General features: G+C 51.0%; 1 protein-coding gene across 2 annotated transcripts in view; it reads right to left on the bottom strand.

The window, feature by feature from the left end:
- SLC24A3 (solute carrier family 24 member 3) overlaps positions 1–15462 on the bottom strand; it is a 95338-nt gene that overhangs the window by 72589 nt on the left and 7287 nt on the right. The gene's annotated exons all lie outside the window — the stretch shown is intronic.

Consider the following 15462-nt stretch of genomic DNA (forward strand, 5'->3'; position numbering starts at 1 on the left):
GCCCTCAGCACAGCCCACGCCTTGCCCCTCCTGCAACCCAGGTAGCAAACAGAAAAAAGAAATAATTCTCTTTTTCCTTTCTGCCTCCCGACACTCTCTGTCCTCTCACAGCTCCAGGATATCGATCCCACCACCGAGAGTCCTCTGCTGATGCCTGGGAAGGAGAGTCTCCCCTCCACCTCCCTCCTGCTGGGGATGCACAGCTGCCCACAGTATGGCAGGCGGAGAAAGGAGAAAGCCCCAAATAACAGAGGCCCCAATTCCTGACCCCCTCCCCCTGTGCTCAGGACTGCCCTCAGAAAGTTCACGTGGTGAGGAATACTCCTCATCCCAAACACACTACAAGCTGGGCTTGCAATGAAAGGCTTTGATTAAAACTGGCATCTATTGCCAGCAGCCCTCCCAGGAGACAGGCTGTATGGCAAACACAATATGGAAACCCCCACATGTGGAACTGGATCCGTGCTGCTGTAATCTGGGATGAGCACAGAGCTGCTTACACAGGGCACTGGTAAAGAAATAATTACTGGAACTAGCTGGGGGCAAGATCTGCAGGAAAGCCTTTCTCTAGTGACCCAAGGCTACATTTTTTTCAGGGCACATGGAAGCTCTCACACCTTTCTCTCTAGATTCCTTCAGTACCAACTTTTGGAGACAACCACAAACACCTCCAAGATCACTATCACCCTCACCAGCGTGCAAACATCAGCAACAACAAACTGAGAAGGCTGTTGAAACAAACACAGCCCTAAATGACAGCAGGACCCCAGAGATCCTTGAAACAGCCCCAGCACCAGTGCTGGCCATCCCTGGGCTCTGCTGGAACCATGGCACAGCTGAACAGGAGATCCATGACAGGAATGATCACTGCCCTGTGGTGTGGCACAGCCCTACATCTGCCACCAATACTCAATAACCAGCCACATCAAAGTGCTTCTTATGGCCTGGTCAAAAAGTAAAATATTGCACAGATATTGCCAGGCAGCCAACACTAGGGACTGACAGCACCTCTGCTACGGGCCCTGACAGAACAACACACTTCCAAGCAAGGTTTAGCAAAGCAAAATATCACCAAAGAGCAGCAGAATATTAATTAATGAGACTGGAAACCACAGCTCTTCACCCAGGAAAACCCTCCCAGCTATTTTGTGGAACATGGCAAACATGGCCAGATACGGTACCTTTACAATAGCTTTATCTCCCTGCACTGTTAGTTCCCAGCAGCAAACAGGAGAGGAAAGCACTGCTGGGTAGACAAGCCTGCCAGCTCTGACCCTCCAGCTCTTTCCTGAAAGAGGCACAGAATTTCCAGAGCTGGAAAACAGGAATGTTTCTGGGTCATGGACCCAAACATGCCCTTCCAACAGACAGCACAGCTGGAGGAAGCCACATCTCCCTGCCCTAGCTCAGGGTAACTCAGCCCCCCTCTTCTCACAGCCCCAGGCACCCTCCAGGTGCCACTGCTCAAGCCCCAGAGAAACCCAGACCAGGTGACCTTCAAAGCTTTCCACCAACCCAAAGGATGTTATGATTCCATGATAATTAACACAACCAAAAACCAAACCTGCTGTGTAACAGCAGTGACCAGAGTGACCCAGCACATCTCTGCCTGGACACTGAGACTGAGGTCACCAAAGCAGGAGGGTGACAGCCTGGTGCTGGCCAGGGTGCAGGCACCCCTGCATTCCCCCACAAAGCCAGCTCCAGAGTGATGGATGGCTGTGCTCTGCACGAGGGCACACAGCAGCCTGCTGGCAGCTGCAAATTCAGAATTGGGCAAGAAGCGACCAAGTATTTGGATCACAAATACCCATCTGTTCCACTGCTAAGGCTCCTTTCCATAAGATTTCCCAAAACTGCTGTGAAGAGCTGACTAATCTCTCCCGGCACAGGCATCACCCCTGTCACTCCACTGAGCAGCACGGAGCTGCAGGGGGGTGAAGTGACTCGCCAGATACCAAGGGACTGCCTTTCCCACTCACAGACTGAAACACTTTCTCCCATTTCCACCGAGCTCAGCATCACACCAGAAACCATTCCACCCCTTCCAAACCCCAATAAAAACCTTTCAAGCCTGATTTTATGGGATTCAAACCACACAGCTTTTATGGAAAATGAAATTATTTTTGTTAAATGCCTCCCTCCTGCCTCCAAAAACCCTGATTTTATTCAGGTATTCTCTCTGCTGAGAATTTCCCTATTGTAATCTGGCTCAGCCAGAGCAAACCAAAACCAAGGGAAGCTCTTCTGCTGACTGCTTTAACACACCTGAAGCCTGGAACATACAGGGCAGGCTGGTTTCCAGGACAATGGTGCAAGCTGGGAATAAGACAACTTCAGAGGTCTGGACCCCTTGGAGGGGACCTGGAGGTGGAATACAGCTCAGGTACTGAAAGACAGAGGATCTGACCCATCCCAGTGCCCGGTTACTCTCATGGGAATCTGGGACATACACTTCAGCTCACTGACAATGCCATAACTTAGTGTTGAGACTGAGAGCAGCATCTGACCCCCCAGAACTACCCCAAGCCATGTCCCTTTGTATGGAGTGACTGGATGGAAGGAAGTACCCCGCCCCAGTGTTAGCCGAACCAGAGCAGGAACATCCTGGGGCAAGGAGTTAGCCCCTGCCAGCGCTCTGGCATTTTCCCCCCTCTTCCCTTTCCACACCTGACTTTTCCCTGGCCCACAGTGCAGGTGTCTGCAGGGGGCTGGGACAGAGCCCCAGATCCCCCACAGCACACACTCTTCCCAAAGCACGCACTGAGACTGCGCCACAGCCATGAAAACGGGACACACTGTGCTTTTCCCACAGCAAGGCTCCATCGAGCAGTAAAGCAGAATGTTTTTGCCCCAGCCACAGGGAAAGAATTCATCTGTAAAGCAGCACACCCTTGGATGATGCCTGGGGAAGGCATTACCATCCCCACCTAATGCATTTTCCGATGAGTTTCCTGAAATGCCTCCCGGCCCGTGACAGGTCAGCCCCGCCAGGGTGGCTTTTCCTGCGCAGGACGAGGCTCTCTGCCATTCCAGCACAGCCGCCTGCTCCCCATCCAAGCACTGTGGAGGCCACGTTTTCCTTTTTCAATTGTTTGATATACGCAGCTGGAGCTCTAATATGTGGATAGGATCCCCAGGGAGGGTTTGTGGTTGGCTGGGAACATTTCCTAAGGTGTTTTTGAAATCTCTTTTAACTCCGAGATTTCTCCCTCTTCCCTGTTGTTCCTCTTATTGCTGCCAAGCAGAAACATAATGAGTTCATTTAAACTGGACGTGGAAAGCTTTGCAAGGGATCTGTGAAGCTTTAGGTGTTCCCATGTCAGGGACAACAGCAAGCAGGTCTGGCTGAAACATCTCTAACAACAGGTGTGTTTCAAACAGACAAAGAACCAACAAAACTCCCTAATGCTGAAATTTCAATTTAAGAAGTATTCCAGCTCTTGTCAAGCTCTCTAACAAGGCTTTACCCAAGTTGACCTTCCATGATCTCCCTGGCACCAGGCCATGGAGGGAATCCCCAGACTGTTTGCTAAGGTCCCATCAGTCACAGCAAAAAATATCAACAGTTCATGAACAGAAACACTGGGAATACGAAAGCACTTCCAAATCACACCTGTCACTGGTCCTTTCCTGCCTACTGTGCAATTTACAGGTCCACCTTTAATGCCTGGCCGCCCTCACCTGCCACAGGAGCACAGGGACAGGATCTGCCTTTTGCTGCCACCTCACAGACATGACAGGGATTTGCTAATCAGCCACTCCTGCTCACTGCATTTTCCAGGTTAGACCTTTCCCCACCCAGAACAGGCCATGAGGACAGAAAAACCACATGGTTAACATCCTCACTGCTCAGGAAAGAGTCAGGAGGCTTCACCCAAGATCCAACCACGCTCTGCTGCGCCTGGCACGTACAGCAGGATCCACTTGCATCTTCTCTTAATGAACAAGACGTGCAAAAAGGTCCTCCCAGTCTCAGCCAGCTAGCTGGTGGCAGATCTGGAATGATAAGCTCCAAAACTCCCACTCTGCTCATTGGTTTTGGCTGCCAGTGCTACATCTGATGAGACCTGTGTGACACAAAAAGCCATCCTAGCTCCCTGGGATTTTAGAGATGGCTTACACTCATTATGTTGGTGTTGAATTTCAGTGGACTGCAGAAACCAAAAGGTTTAGATTTGTTTAAATGAAAAGGTTTAGATTAATTTAAAAAGCACATTAGACTAACTCACAGGAGACAGGTCCTGTCAGTGCCTATCAGACTCCTCAGTTCAGATGCAACTGCTGAAGACCAACTGGTTCTGCTGGAGCTGGGATAGCCAAACCAGCCTCTGCCCTAGCCCACTGCAGAAACTCTCTACACCTCCTAAATATACCAAGCCACTCACCTGCAGCACTTTCTCTCTGGGGCAGGATCCAAAAATAGCCAGATTCTGCATACAACGCCTTCTGAGCTGGCATCCAGGGATGGCAAAGGTCAAGTGTGCTTTGTTTTGGCCCTGCTCAAGCAAGCCTGCCCCTTTCCAGAGAGGGCAGCCAGACCAAAGATCCTATTTCCAACACCAGCCGCAAAGTTTATGTTTCACCTCCATCCTTGGCGGCTGTTTGCAGTTTTTACTGTTTACCCTCACATTTAATCCAAAAACAATACAACATGCTCAACAAAGATATGTCAGGAGAATGCAGCACACAAAATAATATCAGCAGGCAGGTCACTGGAAGTTTAGTGGCTGGTTGCCAATCAGATAATGATTTGCAAGCTGTTTCTCAACACGTGGGTGAGCACATGGGGACCCTGGGCTCCAACTAAAGACATGTTTTTTCTACCAGATGAAGTGCTCCAAGCACACGAAGATACCAGCCCACAGAGTGATGGGGCTACTTGAAGCTGTGCTTAGCTTTTTGTCTCATGGCAGTTCATTAAACAGAAGAGAAACATGCTCCCACCTGAGTACTGAGCCTCCAGCACTCTCTTCTGGTGCCCCAGGAACGGCACTCAGCTCAGAAATGAAACACAGCAGAGCATCCACAGGGTCCCTGGGACCCCTCAGCTCCCGAGGCACGGATTGCTCCACCCGAGCAAGCTGCTCCGCTGGGGCTGCAGTCTGGCACCTCCGTGAACACTTCCCTCCCTGCAGTCCTGTAAAGCCTTTCAGTACAACACTGGATTGGAGCTGGGACCTCACTGGTCCCAGTTTGGGCCTGGGCTGGCTTTCCCCCACAACCCTTTCTAGGAAGCTCTTCCACACCCCCCATCTTGTGGCTAGAAGCTCGTTTCCAGCCTGTGTTTATCCATTGCCCATTCCTACCCCCTGCTGTTGTGCCAATCCTGCCCACCAGTTTAGTGCTAGCCCCTGGCTATCCACAGGTAAGACAGCATTTTATTTTATTTTACTTACTGCACCGAACAAGACTAAGGTGTTGGTTTCTTGTTCTGAGCCTCCACAGTCCCCTGACTATCCCAGCACTTTACATTTACCTGCTCCAGCCGGAGTTCCTTCCTGGGTGTGCTGACTCTTGCAGCGAGCAGTCCTAACAAGCTCTTGGTAGAGCTGCAGGATGGGGCACAAACGTTTTCTGATCCCTGCTGGAAATGCTTCACGTGCCAGAGCTCAGGAACTGGCTGCCCTCCGTACAGGAGCAGTGCTGTGAATCCCCTCTCACAGCATCCTCACGACAGCCCGGTTCCCCTCCATCCCAACTCACAGCTGCCTTCCAACCTCTGCACACAAACTCTGTATTGTCACCAAATACACAGGAAATGACCAAGCCCAGCACCCAAATCTGGATGAACTCCCCTACTAAACTGTTTCCAAGCTGCCTGCTTCTGCAGGAGGATAAAACTTTAGGGCCATGCAGCTGGGCAGCACAGATCCTACCTGAGGGATTGATTTACTCCCTCGGTGGTTTCCCAGGGAGCTTGGAAATGGCATGGACTCACCCTCTGCATCATTTCCCTACCTCACATGTCCTTAAGACCTCAGAGTGCAACAAGTTCCACTTCACAGTGACCCTCTCCCTGCGCTGTGGACAGAGCCCAGGGCAGTGGGATCGTGGAGCCACCCGAGCTCGGTGACGGTGGCAGGGGCCCAAGAGAGAACACTGGAGAGGGCATTCATTCCTTCTGGCCATCCACCACGGCCAATGCCTGCCTGCCTGCCAGGAGAGCTGGCTCTGAGCACCCCTCACGGTCCAGCTGGCCCCTCTCTGAGCCATCACCAGCACAATGACAATGGTGAGGGCTGAGCCAGCAGCAGAGGCCGGACAGCACCACTGAGGATGCCCAGGCTGCAGTAAAATCCATCTGGCTCCTCCCCATCGTGCTCCTGTCAGGAGTCAAGAACTGCTGGTGACAGCAGCAAAGGAGAGCAGACAGACCCCACAAGCACAGGACACCAGATCAGAGCTGGCACAGCGTGACAGGGTAGAGTGGCTCCTGAAGGGGTGCCCTGGAGACATTACAGCTGACCCCTGTCTTACTGAATGTACCTAACGTGTTCAACAAGGTGCATGCAATTATTTTTGGCTACAATTACTGAATTGCAACATTTTTGACTCCTTAAAAAAAGCTGCCTGAACTTCCCTAATTATAATCTTTTGCAGAAAAGAAAGGCTGCAGCCTTCCTGCTACCTGCACAGATAACTCTCTCATTGGAGGCAGTCACAGAAATTTTCTGTTAGCAAAACAAAATTTTGTACATAGACTATAATGGTATCAGTTAAGTAAAAAGGGGGAGATCAATAATTTTTCCTTAAAGGAACAGTTGTCTTTCATACACAATATGAAAAGTAAAAGACAAACAAATTAGGAGATTAGCTCTCCAGAGGCAGACTAATGCCATCTGGTTTATGAATCATATTCTAGGTATGACACCCTTCTGGCAGATGATACATCTTTTGACATACACAAATGTGTTTGGGTAACATAAATAGACAAATAAATAAATACATAAATATAAATATGCTTAAAAGCTGCCTTCCCTCAGGTAACTCGATAAACTCCCAAAGCTGCAACAGAACATCCTTCATTCCTTAACCAGGGCTAAGGAGTGATGGTTTTAAGCTGAAGGAGGGTGAGTTTACATCAGATATTAGAAAAAAGGTTTTTTAACAATGTGGATGCTGAGGCCCTAGCACAGTGTGCCCAGAGAAGCTGTGGCTGCCCAATCCCTGGAAGAGTCCAAGGCCAGGCTGGACAGGGCTTGGGGGAACCTGGGACAGCAGAAGGGAAAAGAGATGAGCTTTAAGGTCCCTTCCCACCCGAAACAGCCTGGGATTTTATTCCAAGGCCTGCCAGACACTGGCTCCTGTGGCCCAGCAGCAGAGAGCCTGGCAAGACTCTGAGACCCTGGCAAGCAGAAGAGCTTTGGGCTCAGCTGGAAGAAAGACACCAGGAGGGGTCTTCATAGCATTTACTCTGGATTTCAGTCTCTCCCCCCTTTTCATGTTGCACCTCCCCTCAGCAAGACAAGTCACTCCTTTCCAACCCAGGATCCTTTTGTCCCAGGGAATCCTAGAACTAACTTGCCTTTCATTGCTGTAAACTGTTCCCATCAGGAATGCTGAGTCAGGAACCCCAAGTCTGCAGCAGTTGTACTGTGGTTAAAGACAAATCCATCCTCTTTCAAGACTTTCCCTGCGTTATGTGCAGGGTTTACTGCCTTTCTAGAAGTTATTACATTTCCAAATTTCCCGCAAGGCTTCAGTCTTGAACAAAAACACTAAGTTACATTTAACAGAAAACCACAGAGGATTTTCCTCAAGTTCACATATAAGAAAAGTTATTGGGCAGAACGAGAAACACAAGCAGCTATTAGGAAATGATTACAGATACCCAGAAGCAAGATGAAGATTTCTCTTTTGCTCCAAGAAAAAAATACCTTGACTCAGCTACACAAACATTTATAAAGGTGGGTGTGAGTGAGCAGCTGTGCCCCAGCCCAGCAGCTCCTGCTGCCCCAGCCCAGGGGGGCTCTGCCTTCCCTAAGGCTCCAGGGCTTGCAGAAGCGTCCAGGATGACCAGAAATCCGCTGCTGCTGCTGCCGGCCACTTTGGGATGAGGGTGTTCGGCTTTTCTAAAAGTTTAATTCAACTAAGACCCTGAATACTGATTAGATCCAAGCCCCAGCCTAACCCCTCCAAAGTTATGTAATCCCTGAAATCCAAAAAGCCTTGAAAAGCTTAAATGTGACAGCGCCAGTGATGTCATGCTGCTGAAAGGTTTCCATGGAAACCCCTCCTACCACTGCCATATGCCTGTGGCTCTCTGAGCGCAGCATCCTCTGCACAATGCCCCCAGCACCACAGCTGGGGAGACCTGGGAGGAAAGGGCCACAGCCCCCAGGTGCCCTCAGCTCCCCGTGCTCCCCGTCCTGCCGCAGCACCAGCCCAGCCGTGTACACGGCTCCATCGCCTGCGCGGGACAAAAGCCATCAGCGCCCCAGAGACCTCCCCAGCCGACAGAACCCCCAGAGGGCCAGCCCCAGACCAGGCAGTGCTTCTGAACAGGGGACGCTCCATCCTGGCTCCCTCCAAGGCACATCCTCACCCCCATTCCCAGCTCCTGTCCCAGGCAGCAGCAGGGCCACGTGTCAGCTGCCCTGCAGGACGGGCTGGCAGCCTTCGCTCAGTGCCACCTCACACAGCCAGAGGGGCAAACCCATTTTCATCACACGCAAGTTAAAAAACAGAACCAGAAAAACTGAATAATCAAAAAGCGTTCCTGAGTCCTCATGTTTGTAGAAAAGAGCTTAAAAAGTTTTCCCAAACCTGAAAGCGACTAAAAAAACAAATCTACTGGCTTCAAAAATCTCCTTTTCCCCCCAGCTCTTCTTCACCAACCTTGTTATTTCTGTCTAAGTGCAGCTGTAAGGTTTTGTGGTTTTTTCTAAGAAGTAGAGCTTAATTTTCTGACATATCTCTCTGCCTTAGTTCACCCTCGCCCAGCTGACGAACTGAAATAAATGCAACAAATTAAACTTTGGGTGAATTCAAGATGCACGCAAAGGGATGGCCCTTATGGCTTTACTTCCCTCAAAGACATTGATAAATTTCCCCTGTTAAAGGGGTCTGCAATTTCAGTCATCCTCTGATCACTCTGGCATGCCCTTACATAAGGGTTACAAACAGATTCCATGTGTTCAGAGCCATCAGTGGCTCTGCCTGGGTTTGGAGCCCACAGGCAGAGGTAAGAAAACACTGAGAGAGTTCAGCTCAGCCCCAAAACTGGAGACCACCCTGCCTGACTAGGACTTTACTGCAGATCACACAAATCATGCCCAATGGAGCACAGATGGCCAGAACTCCTCCTGCTTCCCTGAATGCCAGGTCCAGCTGAGCAGAAGGGCCAGACCCCTCCTCACTGGGTTTACATGCAGTCCCTCACCCTGGTTTTCAGAGGTAAAGCCCCAGCAGGGGACCAGGGACACCCAGAATCTGCTCTGTCCCACATTTACCCCCCAGAGTGGTTCCCAGTGGGAGGCTGAGGAATCCAAGATGGATTTGTTGAGAATGCATCACGTACACTTTGGCAAAACAGAACAGTCTCAAAAAAGCTTGAGGGAAGCATCAAGCTGCTGTCTCCTCATCTCCCATGAAATCCCTGCCAAAAAGCCTATAGCATAACGCAACAAAACCAAACTACAGTTGTAACAATTTTTAAAATTAAATGATGAGTCCTTATACTTGAGCTTAGCATCAATTCCCTTTTTTGGCATTCACAACTTTAACAGTTATGCACATGTTCCAGCTTAGTTATCCCCAATACATTATCCAAACATTACTATTTCAGGACATGCTGTGGGGCAAATTAACCCTTCTGGATTTGGGGCTGGCTGCTTTGGAGCATGTGCCTCCTGCCAACCAGACACGGTTTACTCGAGTCCCCGTCAGACCAGGAGGGTTTTGCTTTGCTTTGCTTTCTCCCCCATATTCCCTGCCAGGCCCAGTGCAGCTCTGCAGGTATCTCTGCCATTATTCAGTACAAGCAGAGGACAAGTGAAGCAGAGCACAGCCTGCCTGGAAAAGCAATGGAATGGCCAAACACCACAGGGAGATTTTGGGCAGCCTCCCAGGTGTGCTAGGCAGCCCATGGGAGTCTGTCCTGTACCACATGTGGCTCCTCAGCTGCCACCTCCTCCCCTCCCTGAGGACAGCAGCCAGCGCACCCCAGAGAGCTGCAGAGCCTCCCTCTCTGAGCCCTTACTCAAGGCTGCTTGCTGTGGGTTCCTGCAGCACTTCCAGGGAACAGGACAAGGTGTCACCCCATGACTGCTAAAGGTCAGTCCTCATTCCCACAGCAGTGACCTTCAGGAAGGTTTGCAGCCTCTCTGTTTAACACCATCACACTGAAACACTGCCCATAGGTCTCACAGCTCGGCTTGCTTGTTGGCAGCTGCATTTCATTCAAATTCACACTGCAGTTTCCTGCCCAGTCCTGAGGTAGCCAAGGACCTGCTCCCAGAGAAGTCACTTCCTGATGCCCCTTGTTCTGAAACTGATGTTCTGAACTACAAGGATGTATTTTCTGCCATACTGTTTGTTTTCTTCAAAGCTCCAACCCACTTACTCCATTTGTTCCTAAGAGAGCCCAGCTCTCACCAACTCTCATTTGGTGGCAAGTTTCTGCAGTCAGCAAGCAATAAAATTACCTTTGAGCCGCCTTCTGTAGCAGCACGATTCCTATGGCATGCCTTGTCCCAGACAATGGCACGCTGCTTACCCCAGCTCTAACCAGCATTCTTTCATTTGCAAGCAGAAAGAAGAGAGAACAGCATAAAGAACTGTGTATTTCTCAGAACGGCGCCTAATAAAGGAACTCCCTCAAAAATACCATTCAGCAAACCTAAGCAAAGAAAACACACTCCTCCTCAGTTCCTCCCAAACACAGCCAGCCAGGTCAGGAACCGTTCCACGTGTCCCTTCTGTCTCTGGCCTCCACGAAGCCAGCACCTCCAACAACAGAGGGGCTCCCAGCTGCTGTCAGTCCTCATGATCCAGCAGAGAGAGGGGTTTCTGTTGTCTCCGTGCTCCAGCCACGGAGCCTGATGATGAGCACAAGGCCTTGCAGGCAGAGGGGTCACCCACACACAGGCAGAGAAAAGTCCATTTATTGTCCAGCTGTTCCCTTATGACTTAATTGTGCCATTTCTTACGCTGGGAAAGTTCTTCTGGATCTCTGGCTAAGCTGTCCATACAGGCTTTTCACTGACTCCCACTTGTTCGTCCTCTAAATATTCAGGCTGGTAAATAAATGTTTTGCCTTCCCGAGCTAATGCATAATGTATAAATCAGCCCCAAACACAAAGAAACCTAAAAACAGTTCTCATAAAAAAGATTGAGATTTTTTTCCATAAACAACAGCTGGCAAAGTATCTCACAAAAGGGAAAAAAACCCAAAAATCCCACTTTGCCGATACATTTAATTGCTTCAGGATTTAATGCTTCTCGGGGCTTGTTTGCTGCAGCCAATGTTAGAAACAAAGTATTTCTATCCAAAAACTGCAACTCCATCTCCCACTTCAGGACACACTGCCTGAGGAGAGCTGGAACAGCACAGGTTTCTTCTCCTCAGCCATTCCAGCCGTCCACGGGAGGCTGGAGCTTGCTGCCAGCCTCCTGAGGGGATTCATCACCTGTGGAACCATCACACAGACAACTCCACACTGAAACGTGAAGATGAGGGTCTCCAGCATTTTCACCCAGAAATTAAAAAGCAGGTGAAACCGCTCTTTTTAAATTTTGAGTGAACAAAACAGTACTACACAGAAGAGCCGTGAAATGTTTTTAAAAAAAAAGAGAACAATAAAGGCAACAGAGGAAAGTATTCTGACTTTCCTGTAAGTATTTCCACCCCCAGAGAAACAGTGCACAGCCATGGCAGAGTGTGTGTTTGCCTGTGTCAGCACTCTGAGGGCCATCCCACTGTGCCTGCTGTTAAGCAAGTCAAGAAATAAAGATGGATTTGTCCCGACAGCCACACCTGAGGTTCCGCACAGAACCTCCCGGGAGGTTTCTGCTTACCCCGAATCCCAGATGATCTCATTCTTACAGGCCTGAGCGCCCCAGCCCTTGCTGCTGTGCCATGCAGCTCGTCAGATGGGTAACATTCCTGAGCCAAACCATTCCTGAGCCTCCCACAGCCCATCCTGCCCAGGAAGGGAATCTCTGCACACTGGAGAACCTCCCTTCTCTGCGATTTCCAGCACCTCCAGAGCCGTGGACACAGAGCACAAACCTGCCACAGCACACAGCCTGTCACCTTCCCAGCACCAAGCACGAGCCTCCAGTTTGTTTCAGTTTTCCATACACTAATCACTCACAGCAACATCATTTGAGCAGTTAGTTCACTTAGTTCTTGGAGTTTTACAGATAAACTACAAAGTGTGTGTTTCTTCTACTGGTCCTGTGGGAGTAGAAAAATAAGGCAGTAAATTAAGCCCAGTCTGCTTGCAAACCTCCTCCCTCTGAAATTGAGCAACAAGCTCTGCTTTAACCCCACCAGCCCTCTGCTTGCCCAGGCTCCAGCTGGACTGGCAGCAGCCTGCTTGTGGGAGAAGGGGATGGTGGCAGCCCTGTCCCCCAGAGTGACGCCCCAGCTTCACCTGCAGCGCTCCCCCAGGAGCAGCAAAACCTGGGAAGGCTGTGCAGGACCACCATCCATGGGGCTGGGAAAAGGAGCAGGACTTTTTCTAGTTCCACTGGCTGCAGGCAAGTCTGCACCTCCACTGGGAATGTGTCATGGATCTGCAATATCAAAATCAAAATAGGATGGGAAACTGACTGATAGCACACACCCTTAAAAGGTCATCCGATCCTGATTTATAGGCTCGAAGCAGCAGGGAATTTCCTACATGGAAAAATCTGCCAGGGGAAACATCAATCCTGTCTTCAGCTCCGCTGTCCCTGGCTGGGCAGAGCGCTCCACGTGCTCTGCAGAGCAAACCAGAGCCAGCACGCTCAAACACGGACGCACACGTGCCTGCACACCAAGGTCTCCTCCAGCAGTCACCAAACACCACTGGGACTTGGCCATGCAGGTTATGGGTAATGACATACCACATAACTCATCTGGGGGCTGCTGGGTCCTCTCAGCTTCCTGCGTGCTCGCCCACTTACTGAAGGCGGGTTAAATATCCCTGCAAGTCTTTCCCAGGAGACCCATTCAATCCAAACCACTCAGCACAGACGCAGTGGAGGTAGGGCAGAGAAGATGTGCTGGCTTTCAACAAAAGCTTCACTTGGAATTTATGGTTTGTTGTTTTTTTTTAAGAAAAAGTGAGTTTGGAAAGACATGTCTAAAGAAGGAACCCAAGTGCAAGCAGAACATAAAATTAATTCAAGCACAGAGGCTGCACGAACAGCTCGATTCCACCACTGCCAGCTTCCCTCAAGCACACGAGCAGTGGTGGCTCAGTGGAACTTTCCATCTTCCCAGTCCAAGTATTTGTCAGCTCCTGCATCCTGATTAAATCTGCAATCCTGGTAACTGGGGATGGGGGAGAGGGTGAGGTTCAGCACTACCCACAGGAGCCTCACTCTGCAGGGATCTGACAATCTCGCTCCAAGACACGGCTCACGGGACGGAATTAATCTGCCCTCCCCTGTCCATTGCTCTCTGAGCTGTCCTGCCCTGTCCCTTGCACATCCCCAGCTTAGGGGGCTGCCAGGGGTAGGGGCACAACGTGGTGACCAGAAAGGATCTGTCAGCACAGCTGGACCATGGCTGCCAGGCTCACCTGAGTGGCTGTGGGTCACTTCACTGCCTGGCCTTGCAGCCACACCTCTCTTGTAGGTCCATCAGTGCAGGGATGCCTGCAGGCACCACCACATTCCCCAGCTGTTGCTATGGCTACAGGAAGCTGCTGCATCCCTGCATGCAGCATCCTGCCTCACCGAGGGTCCTCGCAGCAACCAGCTGGCCTGGAGGACATCCTTGAGATGCTGCTTGCTTCAAGAGTGGCTCTGATGTCCCCTCACAGAAAATCCATGCCCCTCCTTCCCTCTTCCCCAGCACACTGGCCTCCTCTCAAGAGGAGGAGCTCAGCAGCTCTGACTGCGGAGCACAAAGGCTCACACAGGGCACAGTGAAACTCACAGGGAAACGGGAACACAAGGAGCTGTTTCACACAGAGACACCAGTTACCGACTTGTTGACTGGGAGATGCGAGAGTGCACACCGGGGAAGCGTCATGCAGCTCACTGGCCCAGTGACAAACACCTCTCACGCTTTGCCTGTGCTTTTCTCAGGGAACACGGTGCAGATGGAGCTAGAGGGCAGTGTCAGACACACCCCTCCTGCCCGAGCAGCCCCCTCTCCCACTGCCAGGGCCCTTCTCCAGGCGTGCTGACCTGCCCATGGCACACTGACACGGCCACGGCCACCACAAGCACAGGCAGGGATCCCATCAGGCACTCAGCCTGCAGCCACATCTTACAGAACAACAGGTTCAGGTCCCGTGGGCAGCAGCCCCAAGAAACCCCCAAGCAGCCTCCTCCCAAGGGAAGCATCCCTGCAGGGTGACAAGGCCCAGGCCTCCCCATGCCGCAGCCCACGGGACACGTGAACCCCGACTCTGTCGAGCCATGCTGGAGTTCTGACAATGAATAATTAATTGCCGCTTTGTTTTCTGCTGAAATTCTATAGCAGTAATTATCTCTGTTTTAACACAATATAATTATCACTTTCTCCTCTCCTCCTCCCCCTCTACCGCCAGTTAAGAGAGGGGAAGACAGCACCTCTGGCTCAGGATTGCTCCGAGCCCTTCGGGGCTGGAGCTGCAGTGCTGGGGAATCACCAGGATGCTCCCCCAGGCCCAGCTTGCCAAGCTGCAGAGGGACAGAGCCCTGCAGCGCTTGGGGCACTGGGGACTCGCACTCATGGGGGCAGGACCTGACTCTCCAGTCGCTGTCTTCTGAGATTTTTGCTGAGTGCTAATTAGAAGTGGCCACTCAGGCTATCAGCAGCTGCCCATCCATCACCGGGTGCCTGAACTGATGCTGCTTCTGTGTTCACCAGGCTGTGGTCTCAGGACTGGCCTTGGGTACAAAAACTCTGCTCAGGACTGCTCATTTCTTTTTATCCCACCTCTCTTTTTTCTACGCATATAGATGTAAAACCAAGGAGAGGGTTTATTCCAAAGTATTTCCCCCTCCAGCAAAGAGTCGCAACCACGACTCCTGGCAGATCCTCATCCGAGCCCGTGCCTGTGGGGGACACTGCCAAGACCAGCGGTGAGGACAGAAATCTGGGGCACTGCCACTACTTTTGGTCACCGGCAAAGGCACACAGTGGGCTGGGGGGCAGCAGTTCCCCCGAGAGAAAGCTGCCAGACAGCTCATGCAGCACTGGGGCAGCTGCTGCCCCACAATCAGTACTTCTTTCTCTAAAGCACCAGCATAAGCCTTTGACCCTATCCTGAAATTTCAGGGTACCTGATGACAATATCCTGAAGTGCCAAAATT

This window comes from Parus major, chromosome 3, assembly GCF_001522545.3.
Source record: "Parus major isolate Abel chromosome 3, Parus_major1.1, whole genome shotgun sequence".
NCBI lineage: Eukaryota > Metazoa > Chordata > Aves > Passeriformes > Paridae > Parus > Parus major.